The 24,199-nt window shown below is 51.8% G+C and overlaps 1 protein-coding gene across 11 annotated transcripts in view; it reads left to right on the top strand.

Annotated features, from left to right (window-relative positions):
- LOC102449832 (zinc finger protein 469) overlaps positions 1–24,199 on the top strand; it is a 511,263-nt gene that overhangs the window by 470,691 nt on the left and 16,373 nt on the right. For 9 of the 11 annotated variants that reach the window (XM_075939905.1, XM_075939907.1, XM_075939906.1 and 6 more), the window contains one exon: positions 8,311–8,381. The exons of the other annotated variants lie outside the window; for them this stretch is intronic. The gene's annotated coding sequence lies outside the window, so the exon portion shown is untranslated. The remainder of the gene's footprint in view (positions 1–8,310; positions 8,382–24,199) is intronic. 11 annotated transcript variants of the gene reach the window in all.

Here is a 24,199-nt window from a genome sequence, read left to right as displayed (position 1 = left end):
TCCAGCGGCCGGGAATGAGACATGCTGCATGGCGGGGGGGCAGGGTCTGCTCTGGCAGCCAGGAACAGAACCTGCCGCATGGCAAGGGAGGGGGTGTTTCTTCTCCGGCAGCTGGGAGCATGTGTGTATCAATAAATTGGGTGTCACGGTGGCACACATCCAAGCCAGCACATATGTCCTCACTATTGGTGCACCTGCCAAAATTCTCTCCTCTCATGGTTGGAAAATCCTAGAGGGACACTGAAGTTGACTCTTTCCATCTTGGCCAGTTAAAGATTGTTCTCATCTTGTTTTGTGCCAGTGGTTCCTGGCCTGGCATATGCCCACTTGGCAGATTTCAAATTGGTTTCTTGGCAAGAAATTGTCAAAAACCTGTTGTGAATCTCTCAGCATCTCCCTCATCTTACTTATTGGTCTCAGAGGGGTCGCCGTGTTCATTTCTTGTTTTTAAAAAACAACAAGTAATCCTATAGCACCGTAGAGACTAACACAAATATATGTGTAGTGTCATGAGCTTTCGTGGGCAAACCCCACCTCTTCAGATAAGATGGTCTTACTTATTGACCAGAGGGGCTATTTTTATTTCCTTGAAAAAGTTGGCTGACACTAAAGATGTGAACAGGGTGAGCGTCTGTGATTGATTTTTTCCCCAGCGTCAAGGAGTTCCGAAAGTAAATTACGGGAATTATAGGATTTGCCTTCCTGGGTCGCCTTGCCCAAGGCAATCATTTTAAAGCAGGCATTGGGATGGGTAACTTTCAGAGCTGGAGTGGGCAGGGCCAATTAAAGGGCAGGGGTAGGATGGCCATTTGGCCTGGACCTCAAGCTCAGAAGGGCCTCAAATCTAGACACTTGTTAATTTTGTTGGCATTTGATAAGTTTTGCCGCTTGTTTTTATGCCCGTCCCTATTGGGCCAAATGGTGACCCAGGCTCTCAGCTTACAGTTGCAAATTTAAGCAAAGAAGAGATGTGGTTTGGTAAAAAACAGCCTTTTTTTTTTAACCTGATATAGCTTTTGTCATATTAAAGCATTTAAAATGTTCATAAATATTGAGAAAAGTGTATCGGTTCTGATGGCACAAGATTAGACCATGATGAACGTGTCCTCTCAGAAGTTTCAGAGGGGGATCCGTGTTGATCTGTAAAGTTGCGTCTATACAACAAAGTAATTTTGGAATAACGTCTTTTATTCCAAAATATCGATGTGAGCGTCTACACAGCAATTCTGTTATTTTGAAAGAATTTTGAAATAACGGACGGCTTATTCCGCCTTCTGTAAACCTCATTCTATGGGGAATAACGCCTATTCCAAAATAGCTATTTTAGTGTAGACGCTCCACTGCTGCTATTTTGAAATAGCCTCTCACTACGGCCATTCTAAGTTATTCCTCCTGGGGCTCTAAATCGAGCTAGCACGTCTACATTAGGGAAGCCTGCCTCGGACTCATTTTGAGGCTTCCCTGCAGTGTAGACATAATACAGGCAGTCCCCGGGTTACGTACAAGATAGGGACTGTAGGTTTGTTCTTAAGTTGAATTTGTATGTAAGTCGGAACTGGTACATATTGTAGGGGAAACTCTAGCCAAACATTTCTCCAGAGCTCAGTTTTATTCTCCCACACCTCACTTCCCTCAGTCCTTTATTCTCAAGCTGAGGTGTCTGCTGAGAAAAGCCGCTCCGCGTCTCCCTGGTCTGCTGGGGGGGAGGAGGGGCGCTAGCTTCGTGTCTCCCTGGTCTGCTGGGGGGGAAGCAGCTAGTGCGGGGTTGCCTCACCCCGTTTGTAAGTAGGGATCCGATGTAAGTCGGATCCATGTAACCCGGGGACTGCCTGTATTTCAAAATAAGCTATTTCACAATAACTATTCCAGAAATAACTGGGCAGTGTAGATGTAGCCCCACTGAAAAAACAGCAAGTAGTCCTGCAGCATCTTAAAGACTATCAAAACAGATGGAATCATGGGCTTTCATGGGCACAACCCACTTCTTCCGATGATTGTATAAACAAACCACTACTAGGCTACGTCTACACTGGCATGAATTTCCGAAAATGCATTTAACGGAAAAGTTTTCCGTTAAAAGCATTTTCGGAAAAGCACGTCTAGATTGGCAGGATGTTTTTCCGCAAAAGCACTTTTTGTGGAAAAGCGTCTGTGCCAATCTAGACGCGGTTTTCCGCAAAAAAGCCCCGACTGCCATTTTCGCGATTGGGGCTTTTTCGCGGAAAACAATACTATGCTGTCTACACTGGCCCTTTCGCACAAAAGTCTTTCGGAAAAAGACTTTTGCCCAAACGGGAGCAGCATAGTATTTCCGGAAAAGCACTGATGATTTTACATGAGATCCTCAGTGCTCTTCCGGAAATTCAAGCGGCCAGTGTAGACAGCGATTTTGCGGAAAAACTTGCCAGTCTAGACACAGCCCTAGTGTCTAGTGCTGGATGAGCATCATCAATTTTTATTTTTATTATGACGAGAGGTCCCAAAAGCTTGAAGTGGCCCGGGCGTCTCTGGATCTTTGGGAGGGCCTGCTGGTGAAAGCGACATTCCCTATCTTCCTCCTGTTTCCATCCTGACCGACAACCTCCTTCTCATTCCCTGAAAATCATGGCTTCTCCCAGAAAGTGCAGCTAACCCTACAGTCTGCGCTTGTTTTACCAGGCAGGTGCCTCTCTTGGCAAAAATCGCACAAGCTGGAATGAGGAGCAAAGCTCAGAACGTCTGGGGGATCGACCGGTCCTATTTGCACGATCACCCAAAAGTGCAAATTCTTCTCTCGCCCTTTTCTGAACTACCAGTTTACCAGTTGGAAACACCAGAGTAGAGATCCAGATTTCAGACCTTCTATAGGCAACTGTGTTCTCTCTTAATAGTTACAGTTGAAACTTGGCTTCCCTCTGGAAGCCTGATACAGATAAATGCCAAGTGTCAAATCCAGATGTGGACCCGAGTTTGGATTCCAAACATGTCCTAAGACAGGATTTGGGATTTGGACCAATGGTCGCTAGAAGGAATCACCTGGAAACAGCCTTTCAAAGTGCTTCTGTTCCCAGGAGCGTTCAGAAGCAGCCCAAGCAAAAAACCAAACAACCCTTGAAACACCTTTTCCAAACCTCTCAAAGGCTGTGTCTAGACTGGCAAGTTTTTCCACAAAAGCAAGTGCTTTTCTGGGAAAACTTGCCAGCTGTCTACACTGGCCGCTTGAATTTCCACAAGAACACTGACTTCCTACTGTCTGAAATCAGTGTTTCTTGTGGAAATACTATGCTGCTCCCGTTCGGGCAAAAGTCCCTTTTGAGCAAAGCTTTTGCACAACAGGGCCAGTGTAGACAGCTCAGATTTGTTTTGCGCAAAAAAGCCCCGATCGCGAAAATTGCTCCCCAGTTCCCCACCAGAGCTCAGCACTGCCTGCCTTAGAGAGCCTGTCTTGCTTTCTCAGCACGTGCATTTTGGGTACCTTACCAAACCGCCTCTCATCTCCGGTCCCCATCACGGATTATTTGGATGTCGTGCTAGTTACCATCTACGGGTGCATCTGCCCCGCTTATTCCAGGCTAACGGCCATTATTCTGGAACAATACTAGCACCCACATGGCAATTTAATTACTTGGAAAGAAAATCGAAATAACGGAGAGCTTTTTCCGACGTTGGACAACCGCATTCCACGAGGAAGAAGGTCTCTTTTCCGAAAAAGCTCCTTCGGAAGAGGGGGGTTGTGGACACTCCACTGCTGCTATATCGAAATAGCTCCTTCCCAGGGACATTCTAACATTATTCGTCCCCAGGGCCTCCTGGGGTTCTACATCGAGATAGCGCATTCACATTAGGGGAGCCTGCCTTGGACTAATTTTGCAGTTTCCCTGTAGTGTGGATGCTCTATTTTGAAATAAGCTATTCCAGAAGATATCTTCCGGAATGGCTTTTTCCAAAATAAGCTTGCTGTGTAGATGTACTATATCTACCTGAAGGATTTCTCCTCATTCCATCCCACAGGACAGCAGCCGTAGAAGGAGAGGGTAGTTTTGAAACTAACTAGTCAGGAGAAGTTTCAGAGGGGGAGCCATGTGACTCTGTAACCGAAAAAACAAAACAAACGAATAGTCTTGCATGCTGTGTTAGCTTAGAGGCTAACCAAACATGTAAATGGCACAGCCCACTTCTTCAGATGTATGCCTTTGCTTCCCAGCATGGAGGCAGGTAAAGGGAGTTCTGAAAGCGCTAATTGTTAAATACTGTCCTTGTTTTTGTTGGTCCCAGACTGGACTTTCTCTGAACTCCGCTTTGCAAAGGGTGATGCAGAGGCCAGACGCGCCGATTCTGCTTTTTGTTTATTTGACCAGGAAATGGAGTAATGTCAAAAAGGGATTAAGAAATGTTTCTGAGTTTGACCGTGTGATTCATAGTCTTCTGGGGGAACTCAAATGCCTGTTAACTCTGTGCAGGAGAAATTTAGAACTAGAGAATTGCCCTCAGTCTTTTTGGAAGGAGGATGAAAATTTTTAAAAAAAAAGTGCCTTGCCTTTGAATGGCAGCTTTCTTCCCCACTCGTTCCAGCGCAAGCTAGCGTGCATTGGAATTGCTTCCTCCTCCACTGGAATGCAGCCAGTTCTGGGGTGGGATGGTGTGGCTCTTTAACAGCACACAGTAACGCTACATACCCATGCAAGACAGGGAATGAAGATGAAGCTTGTACTGAATTGAAATGAAAAAGGAATGTCACAGCCAGGGTGGAATTACCAAAATGCAGATTCAGCCGGGACACCAGAGTTAACACTCCTATTCCTGCGAAACATACCATTGGATCTTTGCTGGGGATCTTGGTTTCACATCTGATCTAAAGACTACATCTCCAGCAGCACTGTGCTTCTTGGCGCCGTACTCAGGACAGTTTGGGGAAGTAGACAGTTACCTATTGAATCATTAACTACCTTCATTCAGCAGCTTGGGTTCTTCTTTATGATCAAGTCTTCCATCCAAATACTGCCCAGACCCACCTAGCTTGAGGGTCTGGTAAGATAACAACATGAGAGACTCTGGCTGCAGGATCACAACAGGGAGGAGTAAGGCCTGGATGATCCAGAAGAGACTTCTTCCAACCGAAATTAGTCTGTGGGTCTTTGAGGGCTTGTCTACACTATGGAGAAGATCGACCCTCCGGAGTCGATCTTCTAGCATTTGATATAGCGGGTCTAGTGTAGACCCCCCCAAAACGAACGCTGAGGGTAGCCCCCGCCAGCGTTGTGTACTCATCCTGTGAGGGGTACGGGAAGCCGTTGGGAACATGTGCTCCCTTCAGCCTACCCCAGTGTAGACGCCTCGGTGGCTCGGCTTAAGCTAACCGGAATCCAGCTACGCGTTTTGCCTAGCCGGCTAGCGCACCTCAACCCAACCTGCCTGGTCTCGTGCAGTGTTTCTCAGCCAGTGGTACAAGTACTCTCAGGGGTACTGGAGAGAAGACTGGGGGGTACGTCAACCCAACTAAAATGTGAAGAAAACTGAATTTTTGTTTAAAGTTGTACAGCGCTTTATTACTTTTGTACTTTTTACACCCAAAATTTCATTGCCCGCCCGGCTACGATTAAGTTATTTAAACAAATGTGTGGCAATGATAGAAAAAAAATTGTGTGTCTGAAAACTGTAGGTACTGGGGGTTCTTACAATTTTTTTTAAAGGAGCACTTTATAAAAAAAATGTTGGCTACATCTAGACTGGCATGATATTCTGGAAATGCTTTTAACGGAAAAGTTTTCCGTTAAAAGAATTTTCGGAAAAGAGCGTCTAGATTGGCACAGACACTTTTCCACAAAAGCACTTTTTGCGGAAAAGCGTCCGTGCCAATCTAGACGCGCTTTTCCGCAAAAAAGCCCCAATCACCATTATCGCGATTGGGGCTTTTTTGCGGAAAACAAATCTGAGCTGTCTACACTGGCCCTTTTGCCCGAACGGGAGCAGCATAGTATTTCTGCAAGAAGCACTGATTTCTTACAGTAGGAAGTCAGTGCTTTTGCGGAAATTCAAGCGGCCAGTGTAGACAGCTGGCAAGTTTTCCCGGAAAAGCGGCTGATTTTCCGGAAAAACTGGCCAGTATAGACACAGCCGTTGAGAAACACTGGTCTAGTGTAGACTAGGCCTGAGGTACAGAAGCCCAGCTGCTGGAAGCCTTGTGATTCGGGGTTCGATGGAAACGGGCGCTCGACACACCCTTGAAGGGGCAGTTGTAGTCTGATTTCCGTTCACAGCTAACAGTGGCACTCAGTCATGGCTGTACAGATGGGCCTGACCCCTGTTCTCGGCGCTCCCACTGGTTTCTGTATAAGGAGTTTAGAAATAAAGGCCTTAGGGGTTCTTCTGTGGATTCGCTCTTCATCGCCATGTGGGGAGACTTGAATGCCATAGCTAGCCCTGTTGTCCAACCCCGCAAACTCCGCCGTGGTGGCAGCCGCTTGTGAGAAGAAAGCACCGTGTCTGTCTTCAGCGATCCCTCCGGTTAGCGAGCAGCGTTGATGGGCTCTTCCCAGGGCTGTTTGGCTGACAGAGGGGTCTTCTCAGCCTAGGGATTCTAGGGGAGCGGTGGTGGCTGGAATACCACTATAGAAGGGTTCCAGGAAGGATAGCACATCCAGGAGAGAAGGAGAAATACCTTGAGATGTGGGGCTCAGAAAGAATACAGGTTGAACCTCATTGGTCCGGCACTCTCTGGTCTGGCAACATCCCTGGTCCGGCATGATTTCAGTTAGCCGGATGTCCTCATCGCATGACTGGTGTGAAGAAAGTGAATAAGGAAAAGTTATTTACTTGTTCCCACAATATAAGAACGAGGGGCCACCCAATGAAATGAATAGGCAGCATGTTTAAAACAAACCAAAGGAAGGTTTGCTTTACTCAGCACACAGTCAACCTGTGGAACTCCTTGCCAGAGGATGTGGTGAAGACTAGGACTTTAACAGGGTTCAGAAAAGAGCTAGATAGATTCCTGGAGGTTAGGTCCATCAATAGCTATTAGCCAGGTTGGGTAGGAATGGTATCCCTATCTACTGTTTGGAAAGGGATGACTAGAGAGGGATCACGTGAGGATTACCTGTTGTGTTCACTCCCTCTGGGGCATCTGGCATTGGCCACTGTCAGCAGACAGGACACTGGGATAGATGAACCTTGGATCTGACCCAGTATGGTCATGCTTATGTTCTTATGTGGCCAAGTTTCCCGCAGTCCCCATAAAGTTTGTTTCCAGCCACCAGGCCTGGCTCTCGGTGTTCTGTGCTGTTCTTTAGCTCGAATTCTACCAAACAGTGGAAGTGTTGGTGATGCCACTAACAATATTGACCTTCCTTGGGTCAGCAAATTCTCTGGTTCAGCACCAGTCAGGTCCCGAGGGGGCCAGACTAGAGAGATTCCCCCTGTATTGCAAATGCCACAAAGAGTGTCTGCACAGCTGGGTCTGCTGTCCCCGAGAATTATGTGTGTGCGTATCGGCCCCAATATTGCTCCAGCTGCAAACGTCCAGCCACCTGCCCGGGGCACACTAAACTCCCCAGCTACGGAGAGCCGGCAGGGATGCGCTAGTTTGGAATCCCTGAGCTCCTTCGACCATCACGTTAGTTTCATAAAGCAAGAGGAGCTGCATTTTGATGTCAGCAGCGTGGGCGTACACCTGGAACAACTCGACGGGGAGGCGCCAGATTTATGCCCATGCAGCTGAGAGCAGAATCTTGCCTGTGGGGTTGCATGATGGGAGCAGAGAACAGGAGACAGGACTCCTGGGCCCTATTCCTGTTTCTCCTACGGAGATGTGGAGCAAGCCTCTTGGCCGACCCGTGCCTCAGTTTCCCCCCCTGTGGAATGGGGCTCGTGCTGCATGCCTAAGGGGCCTCGGGAAGGTTGCAGGGATTCATTAGTTCATGCTTACCCAGGGCTTTGAGACGATGCTGTGCCTGCGCGGTGTATTGTGGTTTGGCAAACGTCCAGCACGAGCCATAAAACTGACAAGCCGGACAAGGCTGTAAGTTCTTGCAGCCGGTGCCTTGCTGGCAGCCCCCGGCAGGTCCAGTGTCTCTGACCCCCAGCATGGAGCATGCACTGGAAACCGGCTCGCTTGAGTCACTTGGCGGCGGCGGGGTGGGGGTGGGGACTGTCTGTACATGAGTCCTGCGGGAGCCCCCGCTCTCGCACGTCCGGCAGCACGGCGTACCTCGCCGCGGGCGCAGCGCACTCCCCGCACGTCAAAGCCGGCTCCGACGCATGGAGGCTGCGAGCCACCGTGCCGGCCGCCAAGCCAAACACACATTCCTGACATATTTTCCCCTCTCTTTGCAGCCAAGAAAGTCACATTTCACGGGAGGTTCAACGCGGCCCCAGCAGTAGCTGAGCAGCGGCAAGGTGCCAAGGTATGGCCAGCTGGCAAGGCGGGATTTGGGGCTAGCGCTGTCATCCAGGCATTCTGCTCTTTCTCCCCGGACGCCTCCCCTCCCTGCTCCCCCTTGGCCCGTTTCCCTTTGCTTTCCCACTGCCCCAGCCAACAGCCCCCGGCACTCCGCCCACCCTCCCTGGCGGGGGACCTTCCGCCCCTCGTCAGGTGGCCTCGCCAGCTCCCTCGTGAGCCACACTTTCACACGGAGCTGCAGCCTCGCAGGAAGAGACAGAAACTTTGCACAGGCCCGGCCCTGAGAAAGGGTCAGTTGACAAGAGGAAGTGATTTTTCACAGCTCCGGCCAAAGACTTGGCTTCAGAGGCTTCTGTTTAACCTGCCGGGGTCTCCGTTCAATCTGGAAGCCGCTGGTTAAAGAGCCTTCTGTGTATTCACAGGGGACAACATAGAAGCGTGTTCCTCGCTCCCCCTCTTCCTCCCCCAGCAAGCAAGGCCATGGGGGCAGGGGGGCGAGCCCAGAGGCTGCCTTTCTAACTGTAGCCCAATATTTCCTGCACCGAGGGCAGGGGTCATGTTTACACCCTGTGAAGGGGCATCTGCTCCTCACTGGCCCTTTAAGGGTAAAACCGAGCCCTGGGGGAGGCCTGAGAGCGCAAAGCCCACAGCTGAGGCAGATACAGCTCATTAGGGCCCAGCTGAGGGCAGTATAAATAAAGGCTCTGGGAGAGGTGGCGAGACTGACTCACTCTTGTCCTGGGTGGGGAGCAGGAGGGTTCTGGCTGCCAGAGAACTGGAGGCTTCCTGACACAGAGGTGGGCTGGGGAAAGGCAGGTGGAGCTGGGGGGTTTCTGGCCAGGCAAGCTCCCAGTCTGCAGGGCCTGAGGTAAGGCCTCAGGGAACTAGGGCTGCAGGGAGGCAGCCAGGATAGGCAAAGGCAGCAGGTCCACACTTTGCCGGTGCTGAGTGGCCATATCAGACGGCAGTGTGCCCCTGAGGGAAGCGGCTAGATGAGGACTGGCCGTAGGTCACTGAGGCAACACGGGTACTGGGGGAATTCGCTGAATGGGCTACTTCCTGAGTCCCACAGGAGGGCCCCATGGCGGTGAGGCATGCCTGGTTATACACCCCTTCCTCTTTCTCTGGGGGGCACTAGGGGTGGGTAGAAGAAAGCACTCTGGGGCCTGCTGACCAGCCATATGGCTTAGCTGAATGTTTCTCAACCTTTTTTGATAAAGTACCCCCTTTTCACACAAAAAAAAGTACCCCTACTACTTACAGTTTTCAGATACACACATTTTTTCTCTACCATTGCAATACATTTGTTTAAACAACTTAGTGGTAGCGGGGTGGGTGATGACATTTTTGGGTGTAATAATGAGAGAGCGCTGTAAAACTTCAAACAAATTCAGTTTTCTCCACATTTCAGTTGTGCTGACGTACCCCCTGGATTTCTCTCAAGTACCCCTCAGGGTACTCAGACCACTGATTGAGAAACACTGGCTCAGCTCGTCTGTTTGGCATTTCTCTGGCCCGCATCAGTAAATGGGATTTGCCTGAAAAAACACGCACTGGGTCTTTTTTTTTTTCTGTCCACTTCCTCTGCCTATTCCTCACCATGAGCATTGCGGGGGATGGGGTTGCCAAACGCGCTCGGTTCATCGTCCGTGGCTTTGGCAGCTCCCCATGCTCTGACAAGGGTAATAACCTGACTTACAATAAGCATGTGTGTTACGTAGCAGCAGTAGGCCCTGTGGCACCGTCCCCACCCCCAACTGAAATCAGGCCCCCCTTGCACCGGAAGCTGCATAGGCTTCAGCAAAACCCAGCATTGAGCAAAAGGGTTTTTCTTGTGCAAGAAGGGGCAGTGTAGACAGTTCCTTCTGGCGCAAGAGCCTCTTCCCCAAAATTGCAGCTCATTAGATATGCAAATGAGGCTCAGCAATATTCCACACTTAGCCTCATTTGCATATTTCTGGCACTAGAACCCGCCAGTGTAGACATAGTCCTAGTGTGGTTCACTGTCCCATGCAGTGGCACTTAGACCACTTACAGCTGTGTGTGAGCAGTGTGTGCCGGCTCTATGGGTGGGCTGGAAGCAGGGTTGGGAGTCCCTGAAGCTCCACGCTGACCGTGGCCAGACGCATCAGGAGGCTCCAAAATCTAAGCATCCGGATTAACTTTTAAAATAAAATCCACGGTGATTGCAGGACTGGCTGGAGCGGGGGGGGGGGGGCATTGTTAAGATCCTGGCGGTATCTCGAGGTTCCAAGCAGCTCCAGGGCCCAAGGTGCTGGGGGCTGTATGGACACTGAGGGAGAAACAGTTCCGAGCTTGCCCCCTACACCAGTGGTCCTCAGCCTTTCCAGGTGATTGTGCCTTGGAGCCCGAGTGCCACGCCCGGGGGCTGAGCATGTAAACTTCGCTTTGCCAGGCCTCCTGTGGTACGGAGCCCTAGGCATTTGCTATATTTGCCAGCTCTAGTGCCAGCCCTGCATTTGCAACCAGTTAGCGCACTCATTTTTGTCTGTCCTGGGGTGGAATAAATTTTGTTCTGTGCATTGAGGCATGTGCGGAGGTGCACCACCAATAGAAACACCTGCTGCCAGCAGCTGTGGGCGCTCTGCTAATCAGCGGGGCGACACCTTCGTCTCTCCTGCATGGCCACCCAAGCGCTCTGCTTACCGGGAACCCTGCTGGTCACCCCTTCTAAATCCATCCCATGGGGCCTCCCTGGGGGTTTGCCACCACTGGGTTGGGAAACTCAGATCTAGATGAGGCAACGTCCCCCCTAGAAGCCCTCTGTGTACCCCCACATCACTGCTTGAGAACCATGGACCCATGTGGGCAAGACAGGGGCAGACTAGACATTCTTCTACGGGACGGGGGAAACTGAGGCACGGAGAGACCTGCATGACTTTCGGAAATTAAATGCAGCTCTCCCAGGGCCCATCCTCCGCCCCTTCCTGCGATGAGGCAGCAGCTCACTCCGGGCCCCTTGCAAACACAGCGTTTCTACAGACTCTGCCTCCTTCCTGAGCATGTTGATTTCGTGGGGGGATTTTTCCCCTTCTTAATAGGACAGTTCCACACGCCACTGGCTTTGTTTTTTTAAACTGCTAGACCTTTGAGTCCTGGTGCCAGGGCAGGAAGCGGGGCAGTTATTTACCCTGGCTCCCAGCAATAATGCAGCAGTTACCTCCGGCCAGGCTGTGCCAATGTTGCAGTTTTTAGGCTTCACAAAGAGCCTTTCCTTCGAAAATGGCTCCTTTATGTGGCTGACTGAGCGCGACTGTGATAATGTAACTCGCTCTGGCCTGGGCTGTTTTCTCTTGGCAAGGGGCCTTTGCAAATGTAAACACCAGTAAACAGGCTTCATGGCTGTGGCTTGAGTCCGCATAAGTGGCACATTGTTGTGAAGGCCGGATCCGTGCGTGCCGGAGGGCTGCGTGTTAACTTTGGCGGCTCCGACGAGCGCCGTCCGTATCAGTCGGGGATTCATGTGGCTCAGCGGGGTGTGAAACCACAGGGGAGTTCTAGAATGTCGGCAGGTCGGTAAACAGCTGGCTGGATCGAAAGGCCGAGCGGTCCATAGGGAGGGGCAGCCCACCTCAGTGGGGCTCTGAGACTCCTCCTCCAGCCGCGGGGTAGGGCTGATTCTCTCGTCCTTGGCGAAGCAAATCATTTGATCCTGTCGGATCGCTTGGCACATCTCTGGCATCTTCCAATCTAGATGCGCACTGGACCTCTGAGAAGAATTCCCCATGTGCCACTCTGTGTCAGCACGCACAGCTCTCAGTTAGGGATGTGAAAGGTTAGCCGGTTAACCAGAACAGGGAAGGTGTACTAGTGAAGGTTAACCGGTGGGGGAGGGAGCTGCTCCCCCGCCTGCTGCATGCAAGGGGCTGCTGCAGCCCTGCAGGGCCCACCATGGACGGGGCTGCTCCAGTTCAACATAGTTCCCATGAAGGGGCGGGCTGCGCACCAAAAATTCTTCCCCCGCCCACCTCCTCTGGAGAGCCGTGTAGCAGCACTCACATGGCAGGCGGCTGCTTGGACGGGCAGGGCCGGCTGAGAGTGGTGAGGGAGCCGTTGAGGCGGGGGGGCCGGTACCTGCCGCAGCCGTGTAGTGTAGGGGAGGCCAGGGCCTGTTCTGGCCGGGAACGGGGCCTGCCACACGCCGGGGGGGAGAGGTGTCTGCTCTGGCATCCGGGTACACATGTGTGTTAATAAATTGGGTGGCACACATCCACACCAGCGCACGTGACCTCAAAATTGGTGCACAAGGCAAAACTCCCTCCGCTCATGGTTGGAAAATCGTAGCGGGACACTGGCAGGCAGGGCCGCTCCAGCCAGGCCGCAGTGAGCAAGGGAGCCAGTCCCGCCCAGCCAGGCTGGAGTCGCCCCCCGCCCGCCCCACCTTTAATCGGTTAACCGTACGTTGAACGGAATCACCAATTAAACGGGATTTTGCATCCCTGCTGTCAATGGGGGACCAGAAGGATCTTGCCCTACAGCTTGTCTCCTTGGCAACTGCTCTGACCAAGGCTGCTGGGGCCTTCCCCCATTGCCTGGGCAGATCAGGCTTGGTCTTAGGTTCCTTCCTCTTAGCCGGGCTGCTCTGTAATGCGCCTAGCTGGAGAGGATGGGGGCGTTCCCCCTCCCCACACCTGTGGGCTGCAGGGCTAAGGGATTATACCTGTGGATTGTTTTTATCTTCAATCAGTTTGGGGAGGTCAAAGTGCTACCCCACAGCTGCGTACGCCCCCAGGTGGTAAATACCCTGGAAAGGCGCCTGTCTGCCACGGTGTTTACCCCTTGACTTCTGAGCCACACCTGGACCCTTGGCGATAGCATCCTGTTGCGGAGCTGTGTGTGGGATGGGTTGTGTTCTAGAGCATGGGTTCCCAAACTGGGGGGCATGAAGAAATTCCAGGGGGGGTGCAAGGCGACCCAGCCTTCCCCTCTCCCCATCAAGTTTTGCTGCCCTGGTCAGTTCCCCTTTATTTTTTCTCAACACGTTTTGCTGCTATTTGGGGGGAGGGGGCGGAGTGAGGGTTTTTCAAAAATCAAAAAAGGAGCGTGATGCCAAAAAGTTTGGGAACCGCTGATCTAGAGGGCGAGGTCTGCTCCCTTTAGGGACAGCCGGAGTGTAGGCAGGGCAGGCTGTGGGGCAGACAGGCTGAGGGTTTGTGCAGAAGAGAGGCCTGGGTGAAAAGCGAGGATGTGCCTGCAGCCGGAGGGGTGCGGCTCTCTCGATCGTTATTATAATTAATTTCCACTATCGCGGCACCTGAGCATCCCAGTGCTGGACTTAGCTCTTTTCTGTTAGCGGTTGTAGGTGCAAATTTTCTTCCTCTTCCTCCACAGAGGAGTCCCTGTGGAATTTAACAGGGAGCAAACCACCAGGCTTCGATGGACATGACTCTGAAACCCTGCAGGAATTGAAATTCCCTCCGGGAGGCTGTTTGGACCCACTGAGGCTATGTCTAGACTGCAGGCTTCTTTCGGAAGAACCTTTTCTTGGAAGAGATCTTCCGAAAAAACTTCTTCCAAAAGAGTGCATCCACACTGCCAAAGCGCATCGAAAAAGCGATCTGCTTTTTTGAAAAACAGCGTCTACACTGAATAGACGCTATCTCACATTTCAGCTGTGATTACTATGGACGGAGTGGCCACCAGGGCACCTGTGCTTTTTCCTCTTTCCTCTTCTTTCGAAAGAACTCCCTCTTCCTCGTCCACACACGCCTTTTTCCGAAAGAGCTCTTTCAGAAAAAGGCTTCTTCCTCGTAGAAAGAGGGTTACCAACCCGGAAAAAACCCTCTGTTCTTTCAATTTACTTTTGGAAGAACGCGATTGCAGTATGGACATGACTCAGGTTTTGTTGGGAAAATGGCCATTTTTCTGGCAAAACTCTGTAGTGTTGACATACCCCGAGCAAGCAGAATTCTATCAGCGGATTATTCACAAGGCATGGATTTTAAGAGTGGAAGGAACCACTCTACTCATGTTGTCTGACCTCCTGCATAACATGGGCCATAGAACTTCGCCCACCGGGTTGCTTGTATCTAGCCCATCATTTCTGGTTGTGTTTGTGGAAAGATAGCTGCTCTACATTTAAAATTCTCAAGTGATGGAATGGGTATGTAGCTGATACCCCCACGGTTAAAATCTGCACTTTTAACATTTGATTGTTTCAATGAAACTGGCTACCGGGGTCTAAAGATGCCGCAGATGTGCTCATTTTCTATTCAGAACTCTTCCATATAGGACTGTCTATTTGGTGCAGTATAGGGGATAGGTTTGTGACTCAGTGATCTATTTGGTGCAGTATAGGGGATAGGTTTGTGACTCAGTGATCTATTTGGCACAGTATAGGGGATAGGTTTGTGACTCTGATCTATTTGGCACAGTATAGGGAATAGGTTTGTGACTAGGTGGTCTATTTTGCACAGTATAGGGGTAAGAGACGTGACTCAGTGGTCTATTTTGCACAGTATAGGGGAAAAGGATGTGACCTAGTGGTGTACAAAAATCCTGGCAAGTCAAATCCAAAGTTTATAAACATCTAATACCCTCCCCAACATTGCCATTAACATCCGGGGTTATTAAAGTTGAAAGAAAACTAAAAGGCTACTTTACTTTTCAGTAATTTTTGGTTTCCTTTTCTCCTTTTTGTTTCCTTGGCCTCTGACTGTAAACCGATCAGTTTCACGGCCCTCCTTCCAGCTGGCCAGTTTGTTGTCAGTTTCCCTTGAGAGATCCCCTGCACTCTCTCCATGCTGCGATGTTTGCAAAGACTTCAGCAGAAGGTTTACTTCAAGAAAATGTGTTTCCAGTGGGATTTAAAAAGAAATGGTTGGAAATCTCTGTGTTGAAATGACAGAACCTATTTGGTTTTGTAACACCTCCACTTGGGGCCCAATTGAGCTCACGGTTTCTCTTTAAAATGCATGTTTGAGTCTCGATTCATGCTTCGTGTCTTGCTGTTTTGTATTATGTGAAGTCTTTACTTGTTTTTAGGCCCTGGCTTACTCGGCTAAAAGGTAGGAGGTGGCCCAAAAACATGGGGGGAAAATGTTCTTGGGAAGTTGGCCCTTCATGAGATGACAGTGGGAAAAGATGATACAGAAAAGCAATTCCTGACAAAGTCCAATTCTGGTGCAAACTGTGAGATATAAGCACATAGTCTTGCCAGGCACCTGTCTTACGTGCAGTCCAGCTGTCCTCAAGTCTGAAGGACGGGCAGCAGAATAAAAGGGCCTCTAAGAGTCAAGGAAACCTGGAAAGTCCGAGTAATGCTGAATGAAATGTTTGCTGAGTTAGGCTGGAATTCAAAGACGTCCCTAGAGCCATCGCCAGGCTGTGGTAGAGACAGAAGCCCTCTTCTGGCTAGTTGGTGTAATTTCAAGTGAAGTTAAAGATGCTCACGGGAATCCCTTCACCTCGCCGGTGAGTTGCTTGGTCTTTCTGGGGAAAAGCGTTAGTCCCATGGCACGTCCCTTCCGCTCCACACAACCGCTTGCAATGTGGCTGGGTTCCTGCTGCGCTCCCTTTCCAAGGAGCTCCGTGGGAGGCTGGGTGAATCGGATCCGTGCGGAAGAGGGACATGGGATGCTTGCCGGCAAAAGGAAACGCTACCAAAAATGCCAGTGGGGTAAAACTGCCACCCTCAGCTCAAAGCCTTTGGGAATCCAAAGTGGCCGACTGAGATAGTCTCCCTGGCAAATATAACGGGCCTTGCCGCTCAAACGCCGTCTGCGATCTGGATTATTACAGGTTTAGACAGTACTAGGTTCTTTCCAAGCACGTGTAAGGACGTACCGAGCGCCCAGGAGTAGAGACTGTCTCCAGGCTGCCGTCCATGTGGCTGAGGCACCGTTCCTGACCGACGTAGCGGCGCCGGCGGAATGGCCTCGTGCAGACGCAGCGGGATCGGGGTGGGGCGGCTTTCTGGTCTGGGTCCCACCGGCCTAGCTGCGTCCCTGCAAGGAGTGCTTTGCCAGAGATCCCCGTCTGTGCGCATATCGGACAGAACCCCAACTAAACCGCAAAGGGATGTAGAAAATAACGTACAGCGAGGCGCTCCCCCCACCGTGGCGGCAGCCACTGCTCCTGTCCCACGGGGCTGGGCAGAGCCACTAGAACGGGGGGGGGGGGGAGTCTGCAGCACCCGCTAGCGCAAAGTGGTTCAGTGGCTCTCAGCACCCCCACTGTACAAATTATTCCAGCCTCCCGGAGCTGGGCCCATCTCCCCATTCTGGCTTTGCGACCTGGGGCACAGGGCTGCAGTGCCGCTCACTCAAATGTAACCTGCCCGCCCCTCTGTTGTCCAGGCCAAATCTGAGCAGCCCGGGCCCATGGAGCTACTGCTGTGGGAGGGGGGGTTCACCAAACCCGCCCAGAGGCAGGATCAGATGAAGTTATACAACCCCCCCGCCCCGTGAAAAAATATAAAAAAATGAAAAGAAAGTCACACTCATTCCCATCCCCGTAATGCTCTCAGTGTAGACATTGTCTGAGGCTCCAGATGTCTGGAGTGTACACCTGGCCTTTGAAAGCTCTTGATCATGGCTAGTTGCTGAAGGCAGGGCTGGGGAAGGCAAGGCCCTAGGCCCACCACCAGCCCCGCCCCTTCTGTTGAGGCCCCGCCCCCCACAGGAGCCAAGCCACCTCCCCAATCCCACACACACCACGGGGAGGGCGGGTAGCATGTGGCCCCAACCTCCCCGGCCTGGAACACGGAGAGGGCAGGCGCTTGGCAACAGCAACCACAATACGCCTACAGCGGGCATTCTGGGGGCGGAGTGTGGGCGGGGCCAGGCTGGCCGTTTGGGAAGGCAATTCCTTCCCCTGCCTCGCACACCCGCTGCCCGTGATCTTGATGCTGGTTTTCCAGCTCAGAGGGTATTTTACTTCACTTTGGTGGTTGGGCTTCCCCTGGCCTCAGGAGCTGGCTCCCTCTGGGTTCAGGAAACGGGCCTGGCAGGTCCAAAAGCTCTGATCTGGCTTGGCAAACTCTCTCTTCTGCAGTGAATCCGGCTTGACTCACTTGCTTGTCCCTTTGAACAGTCTCATACCTGGTCCTTGCTTCCCTGCGCCAGCCCTCTCCATCCCATCATGTTAGATCTTTGTTCGGCACATATCAGTTCCTGGCCTTTGTTCCCTGTGCATGGCGGGATGCCTTCCGGGCCATCTGTGGTGGCCCCAGCTGCATCTTTCCTGATGTGCTGCTACCTGGGACAGTGAAGCACACTAGGACTATGCCTACGCAGCAGAGTTTTTGTGCAAAAACTGACGGAGCGTCCATATCTCAAGCAGGTTTTTGCACAAAAAAATGGACAGTGAATCGACAGAACAGAGGGGCTTTTGCAGTGTGGGTATTCCTCTTTTGGCGAGGAATAACTCCTTTTTGCGCAACAGCTCTTGCGCAAAGAGATGTGTGTGGACGGGAACCAGGCTTTTTTTGCGCCAAAACAGCCTTTCGGAAGACACACAGGTGCCCTGGTGGCCATTCTGTGAACAGCAAGCAGAGCTTTCTTGCGAGAGAGCGTCCATGCAGTCTGGACGCTCTCTTGAGCAAAAGCAAATTGCTTTTCCGAGGCGCTTTTGCAGCGTGGACACGCTCTTGCGCAAGACGTTTTTGCGGACATTCTCTTCCACAAAAAGCTTCTTGTGCAAGAAGCCTGCAGTGTAGATGTAGCCGAGGTGTGTGGGTTCCATGAACTGAACTAGAACTAGCACGGGGATGTCTCTAGGAACTGGAAATTACCCCTCTGGCTCCAGTACAGACATGCCTTGAGTTGGGCCTTAGGGTTGGCAACTACAGGTTTTGGGCAGGGGCATTTGTGCCCCATCCCCTGCTTCCAGCTACATCGGGGACACAGGGCTGATCCAATGGATTTAGTATATAAGCTCTTCGGGGCAAGGGCTGATCTTCAATGCATGTGTCATAGAATCATAGAATACTAGGACTGGAAGGGACCTCGAGAGGTCATCGAGTCCAGTCCCCTGCCCTCATGGCAGGACCAAATACTGTCTAGACCATCCCTGATAGACATTTATCTAACCTACTCTTAAATATCTCCAGAGATGGGGATTCCACAACCTCCCTGGGCAATTTATTCCAGTGTTTGACCACCCTGACAGTTAGGAACTTTTTCCTAATGTCCAACCTAGACCTCCCTTGCTGCAGTTTAAGCCCATTGCTTCTTGTCCTATCCTCAGAGGCCAAGATGAACAAGTTTTCTCCCTCCTCCTTATGACACCCTTTTAGATACCTGAAAACGGCTATCATGTCTCCCCCTCAATCTTCTCTTTTCTAAACTAAATAAACCCAATTCTTTCAGTCTTCCCTCATAGCTCTTGTTCTCTAGACCTTTAATCATTCTCGTTGCTCTTCTCTGGACCCTTTCCAATTTCTCCACATCTTTCTTGAAATGCAGTGCCCAGAACTGGACACAATACTCCAATTGAGGCCTAACCAGCGCAGAATAGTGCGGAAGAATGACTTCTCGTGTCTTGCTCACAACACACCTGTTAATACATCCCAGAATCATGTTTGCTTTCTTTGCAACAGCATCACGCTGCTGACTCATATTTAACTTGTGGTCCACTATAACCCCTAGATCCCTTTCTGCCGGACTCCTTCCCAGACCGTTGCTTCCCATTCTGTATGTGTGAAACTGATTGTTCCTTCCTAAGTGGAGCACTTTGCATTTGTCTTTATTAAACTTCATCCTATTTACCTCAGACCATTTCTCCAATTTGTCCAGGTCATTTTGATTTATGATCCTATCCTAAAAAGCAGTCGCAACCCCTCCCAGCTTGGTATCATCTGCAAACTTAATAAGCGTACTTTCTATGCCAATATTTAAATCGCTGATGAAGATATTGAACAGAGCCGGTCCCAAAACAGACCCCTGCGGAACCCCACTTGTTATGCCTTTCCAGCAGGATTGTGAACCATTAATAACTACTCTCTGAGGGTATGTCTACACTAGAAAGTTAGTTCGAACTAACGGACGTTAGTTCGAACTAACTTTCCTATGCGCTACACTAGCGCTCCGCTAGTTCGAATTTGAATCGAACTAGCGGAGCGCTTAGTTCGAACTAGGAAAACCTCATTTTACGAGGACTAACGCCTAGTTCGAACTAGCTAGTTCGAACTAAGGGCTGTGTAGCCCTTTAGTTCGAACTAGTGGGAGGCTAGCCCTCCCCAGGTTTCCCTGGTGGCCACTCTGGCCAACACCAGGGAAACTCTATGCCCCCCTCCCGGCCCCGGACCCCTTAAAGGGGCACGGGCTGGCTACGGTGCCCGTGCCAGGTGCAAGCCTGCCAGCACCCAGCTAGCAGACCCTGCACCTGGCACGGCACAGAGCCACCCACCCGATGCCTCCCAGCCCACCCCCTCTTGCCGGGACCAGGCTGGCGGCTCCCGGGAGCTTGCCCTGGACCGCAAGAGGCGGGCACCTTCCTGGGCTAGTGCGGACATCGTGGACCTCGTCCACGATCTCCGCACTAGGCACAGGAAAGTGGCCGTCTAGGGCAGGAGAGCTGCCAGCCTGGCCACCCAGGAGCAGGTGTGCATGAAAATCAAGGGGGTCCACTGAGACCCCCGACCCTGAGCCCTGAGCTTACAATGGCCGTCCTGGGTCAGACCAAAGGTCCATCTAGCCCAGTAGCCTCTCTGCCAACAGCGGCCAACCCTAGGGACCCTGGAGGGGATGGACCGAAGACAATGACCAAGCCATTTGTCTCGTGCCATCCCTCTCCAGCCTTCCACAAACTTTGGGCAGGGACACCACTCCTACCCTCTGGCTAATAGGACTCCATGGACCCAACCTCCATCACTTGATCTCACTTCCCTTTAAACTCTGTTCTAGTTCTAGCCTTCACAGCCTCCTGCAGCAAGGAGTTCCACAGGTTAACTATTTGCTTTGGGAAGAAGAACAACTTTCTCTTACTAGTTTCAAGCCTGCTACCCATTCCTTTCCTTTGGTGTCCTCTAGTCCTTCTTTATGGGAACTCAGGAAGAACTTTTCTGAATGCACCCTCTCCACCCAACCCCTGCTTTTAGAGACCTCTATCCTGTCCCCCCTCCGTCTCCTCTTTTCTAAGCTGAACAGTCCCAGTCTCTGTAGCCTCTCTTCATCTGGGACCTGTTCCCAACCCCTGATCATGTTAGTTGCCCTCCCCTCTCCCAGCCTTTCTCTTCCCCTCTCCCACCTCCTTTTCCCAGTCTCCCCCAGTTTTTTTCAATAAAGACAGAGTCAATGTTGGAAGAAACATTAGCTTTATTTTGTACATCAATAAGAAGGGGGGCTAGGGAAGGGCAAGTGGAAGAAGGTGAGGGAGGAATGGGGCACGAGCCCCCGATGGGGAGGACTGGGCTGGCTCTGCGGGCTTCTGGGGGTGGAAGCTCTCCTGCAGCCCCCCAATTACTCCCTCTCCCCAGATGGCAGCCTGCGGCAAGTGCAGCCGGGCTGATGGCCGAGTGGTGTGATGTGCCCAGTGTGGGCACTCAGGGCACTCCAAGCCAGAACTTCTTTGCAAGCGGGGCACCCCTTAGAACTGTGTGTCCGGGGTGGGGGTCGGGACCCTTTAAGCGCAGCCCTCGGTTAGCCTGAGACAGTATCTCCACGCTCTAAGTCCTCCTTTTATGCCCTGCCGGCACTGCTTCCGGCCATCATTAAGCCCTGTTCAGAGTCCACTCAATGTGGACTTACTAGTTCGAACTAGCAAAACGCTAGTTCGAACTAGTTTTTAGTTCTAGATGCGTTAGTTCGAACTAGCTTAGTTCGAATTAACTAATTCGAACTAAGTTAGTTCGAACTAGCGCTGTAGTGTAGACGTACCCTGAGTTCAGTTATCCAGCCAGTTATGCACCCACCTTATAGTAGCCGCATCTAAGTTGTATTTACCTAGTTTATCGATAAGAATATCATGCGAGACCGTATCAAGCGCCTTACTAAAGTCTAGGTATACCACATCCACCGCTTCTCCCTAATCCACAACACTCGTTATCCTATCAAAGAAAGCTATCAGTTTGGTTTGACATGATTTGTTCTTTACAAATCCATGCTGTCTGTTCCCTATCACCTTGCCACTTTCCAAGTGTTTACAGATGATTTCCTTAATCACTTGCTCCATTATCTTCCCTGGCACAGAAGTTAAACTAACTGGTCTGTAGTTTCCTGGGTTGTTCTTATTTCCCTTTTTATAGATGGGCACTATATTTGCCCTTTTCCAGTCCTCTGGAATCTCTCCTGTCTTCCATGATTTTCCAAAGATGATCGCTAGAGGCTCAGATACCTCCTCTATCAGCTCCTTGAGTATTCGAGGATGCATTTCATCAGGCCCTGGTGACTTGCAGGCATCTAACTTTTCGAGGTGATTTTTAACTCGTTCTTTTTTAATTTTACCTTCTAAAATTACCCCCTTTCCACTAGCATTCATTCCAGCACCAAGCGGCCCTGCCTGGCAGTGGCTACTAGACACCACCACAGAGTCCAGCAGACCTAGGCCTAATACAGCCCTGGCATCAGGCTGTATTATCAGTGAGTCACTGAGCACACAGTTGGGACTCAAGAAGGCTTTGCATGCGACAGTCATTGATGCCCCCAGAGCCTGGCTAATCTTCTTTGCTGTTCCAGGGATTTCCGCCGCAGGTGAAGCAGAGCCCTGGAAATGCTGGTCAGTGTGACACAGAATGTGTCGCCCTCCGTGCTTATTTTGACTTGACCGGTGATAAGAGGTTTCCCCGCCCCCCTCCCCCCTCGTAACATCGCGTACCAGCCTCTCTAGCTCTCCTAAGCTGAGCAAGGTCAGAGCGGGACGGTGCTCGCGGGGGAGAGCGCCGGGGTTGCTGCCCACGGTGCGTTTCTCTGAGTCAGCACTCCCATGCCCCGCCCCCCCCCCCCCCGGGAGTATCAGCGGGCTGCTGCATGCTTTTCATCATGTCCTGGGTGGTTAAGGGGTGCTGGGGGGGGCTCATATTCTGCCCCAGAAGCAGATGCTGCCTTACAGACTTTACATCCGGGTGGGACCCTCATGCTCCTCTAGTCTAGCCAGTCTCAGTCTTTTGGGTGCCTGGAGCTGGTGGGCTTTCTTCCTAAATTGTGTCAGGGAAATCTCCAGAACCGGCCTATGGACCGGTTGTTCAGGAATCACTGCTCTAAGCCATGGTGGGGGAAGCAATTTTAGTGGAAAGCACCAGATCCATAAGAACATAAGAGCGGCCAGACTGGGTCAGACCAAAGCTCCTTCCAGCCCAACGTCCTGTCTGCCCACAGTGGCCAATGCCAAGTACCCCAGAGGGAGGGAACACAACAGGGAATCCTCACGTGATCCCTCCCCATCATCCATTTCCAGAGAAACAGAGGCTAGGGACTCATAGCCATGGATGGACCTAACCTCCAGGAATCTCTCTAGCTCTTTTTTGAACCCTGTTAAAGTCCTAGTCTTCACCACATCCTCTGGCAAGGAGTTCCACAGGTTGTACGCTGAGTGAAGAAAAACTTCCTTTGGTTTGCTTTAAACCTGCTGCCTATTCATTTCATTGGGTGACCCCTAGTTCTTGAATTGTGGGAATAAGTAAATAACTTTTCCTTATCCACTTTCTCCACCCCGTTCATGATTTTATAGGCGTCTAGCCTATCCCCCCTTTGTCTCTTCTTTTCTACGCTGAAAAGTCCAAATCTTTTTCATCTCTCTTCATATGGGACCTGTTCCAAACCCCTCATCATTTTTGTTGCCCTTTTCTCGACCTTTTGTTTGTGACGTGGCAGGGGGTGCTTTAGAAGCGGTGGCTTTGTGATGTAGCACGCCTGGCTCTCAGTTCATGGTTCTCATCACAGCAGAAGCCAGAGCATGTGGTCCTTTGTGGGGGGGTTCTTAGATTAATTTTTGGATCCGGTCCCTGCCAGCTCGGTGATGGTCTGCGTTAAGGTGTCGGTCTAGCTAAGCTGGGGCGACTGTGCTTGATGAGCTGCGGGGGGGTGGAGCAGCATGGGCGTCAGAGGCCGGAGAAGCTAAACCGTGCCACACCCCTCGCCTGCCACGTTGGGAGCATGACGCTGCTGAAAGTGTCTTGTGCTGCCTTAGGGGCTGCCCTCACACCACATCTTCCCATCCCTGCTCGGGGGCCTGGGGGAGGGGGACGGGCTGAAGAGACACACGCGAGCAGCGAGCAGCTGGTGGGCAGGCAGGAGAGCCTTGTGGGAAGGGGCCGAGAGGTGCGTGTGAGTGGGGAGCAGCCGGCTGGGAGGCAGGTTCTTGGGGGAGGGGGCGACAAGTGATGGGTGGGGACTCAGGGGAAGAGGCACAAGTGGGGGGGGGGGGCACCTGAGGGGGAGGGGCCAAGCAGCTGCAGGCCTCAGGGCGGGGCCGCAGTCCAGGCACAACCACCCTCTCTCGGAGGAGTCACCCGCCGCTCAGGGGGAGCTGAGGCAGTCACCTCCTCGGGGAAACCCCACCTTCCTGTCGCACAGGCCGGGCAGCGGGATGAGGGGCAGCCCCGTGCCGTGGGGAGAGCTGGAGAGAAGGGTCTGGGACAGATGCCGGGGGAGGGGTGTTCCCTTTCTCCAGGACACTGCTCATGCCCGAGGGGCTTTTGCAATGTGGAGAGGAGACCCTCTGAGGAATTTCTCTCCTGCCCTGTGTGAGGTTCTTCCCCCAGGCCCTGCTCTGGGCGCTCCGCTCCCCGTGGATGAGCCAGACGCCTTTCTTCCTGTCGCAGAAAAGCCGTCGCTCTCCTGTGCGCGAGACGTCACGGCGCCCGAGCGCTGCCGTGGAAAGACGGATGTGAAACACCCTCCCCCGCGGGGGCCCGGTCCATCC

The sequence above is a fragment of the Pelodiscus sinensis genome, chromosome 12 (assembly GCF_049634645.1).
Source record: "Pelodiscus sinensis isolate JC-2024 chromosome 12, ASM4963464v1, whole genome shotgun sequence".
NCBI classification, from domain to species: Eukaryota; Metazoa; Chordata; order Testudines; family Trionychidae; genus Pelodiscus; species Pelodiscus sinensis.
Note: the sequence above shows the minus strand (reverse complement) of the source record. Positions and strands in the feature narration are given on the sequence as shown.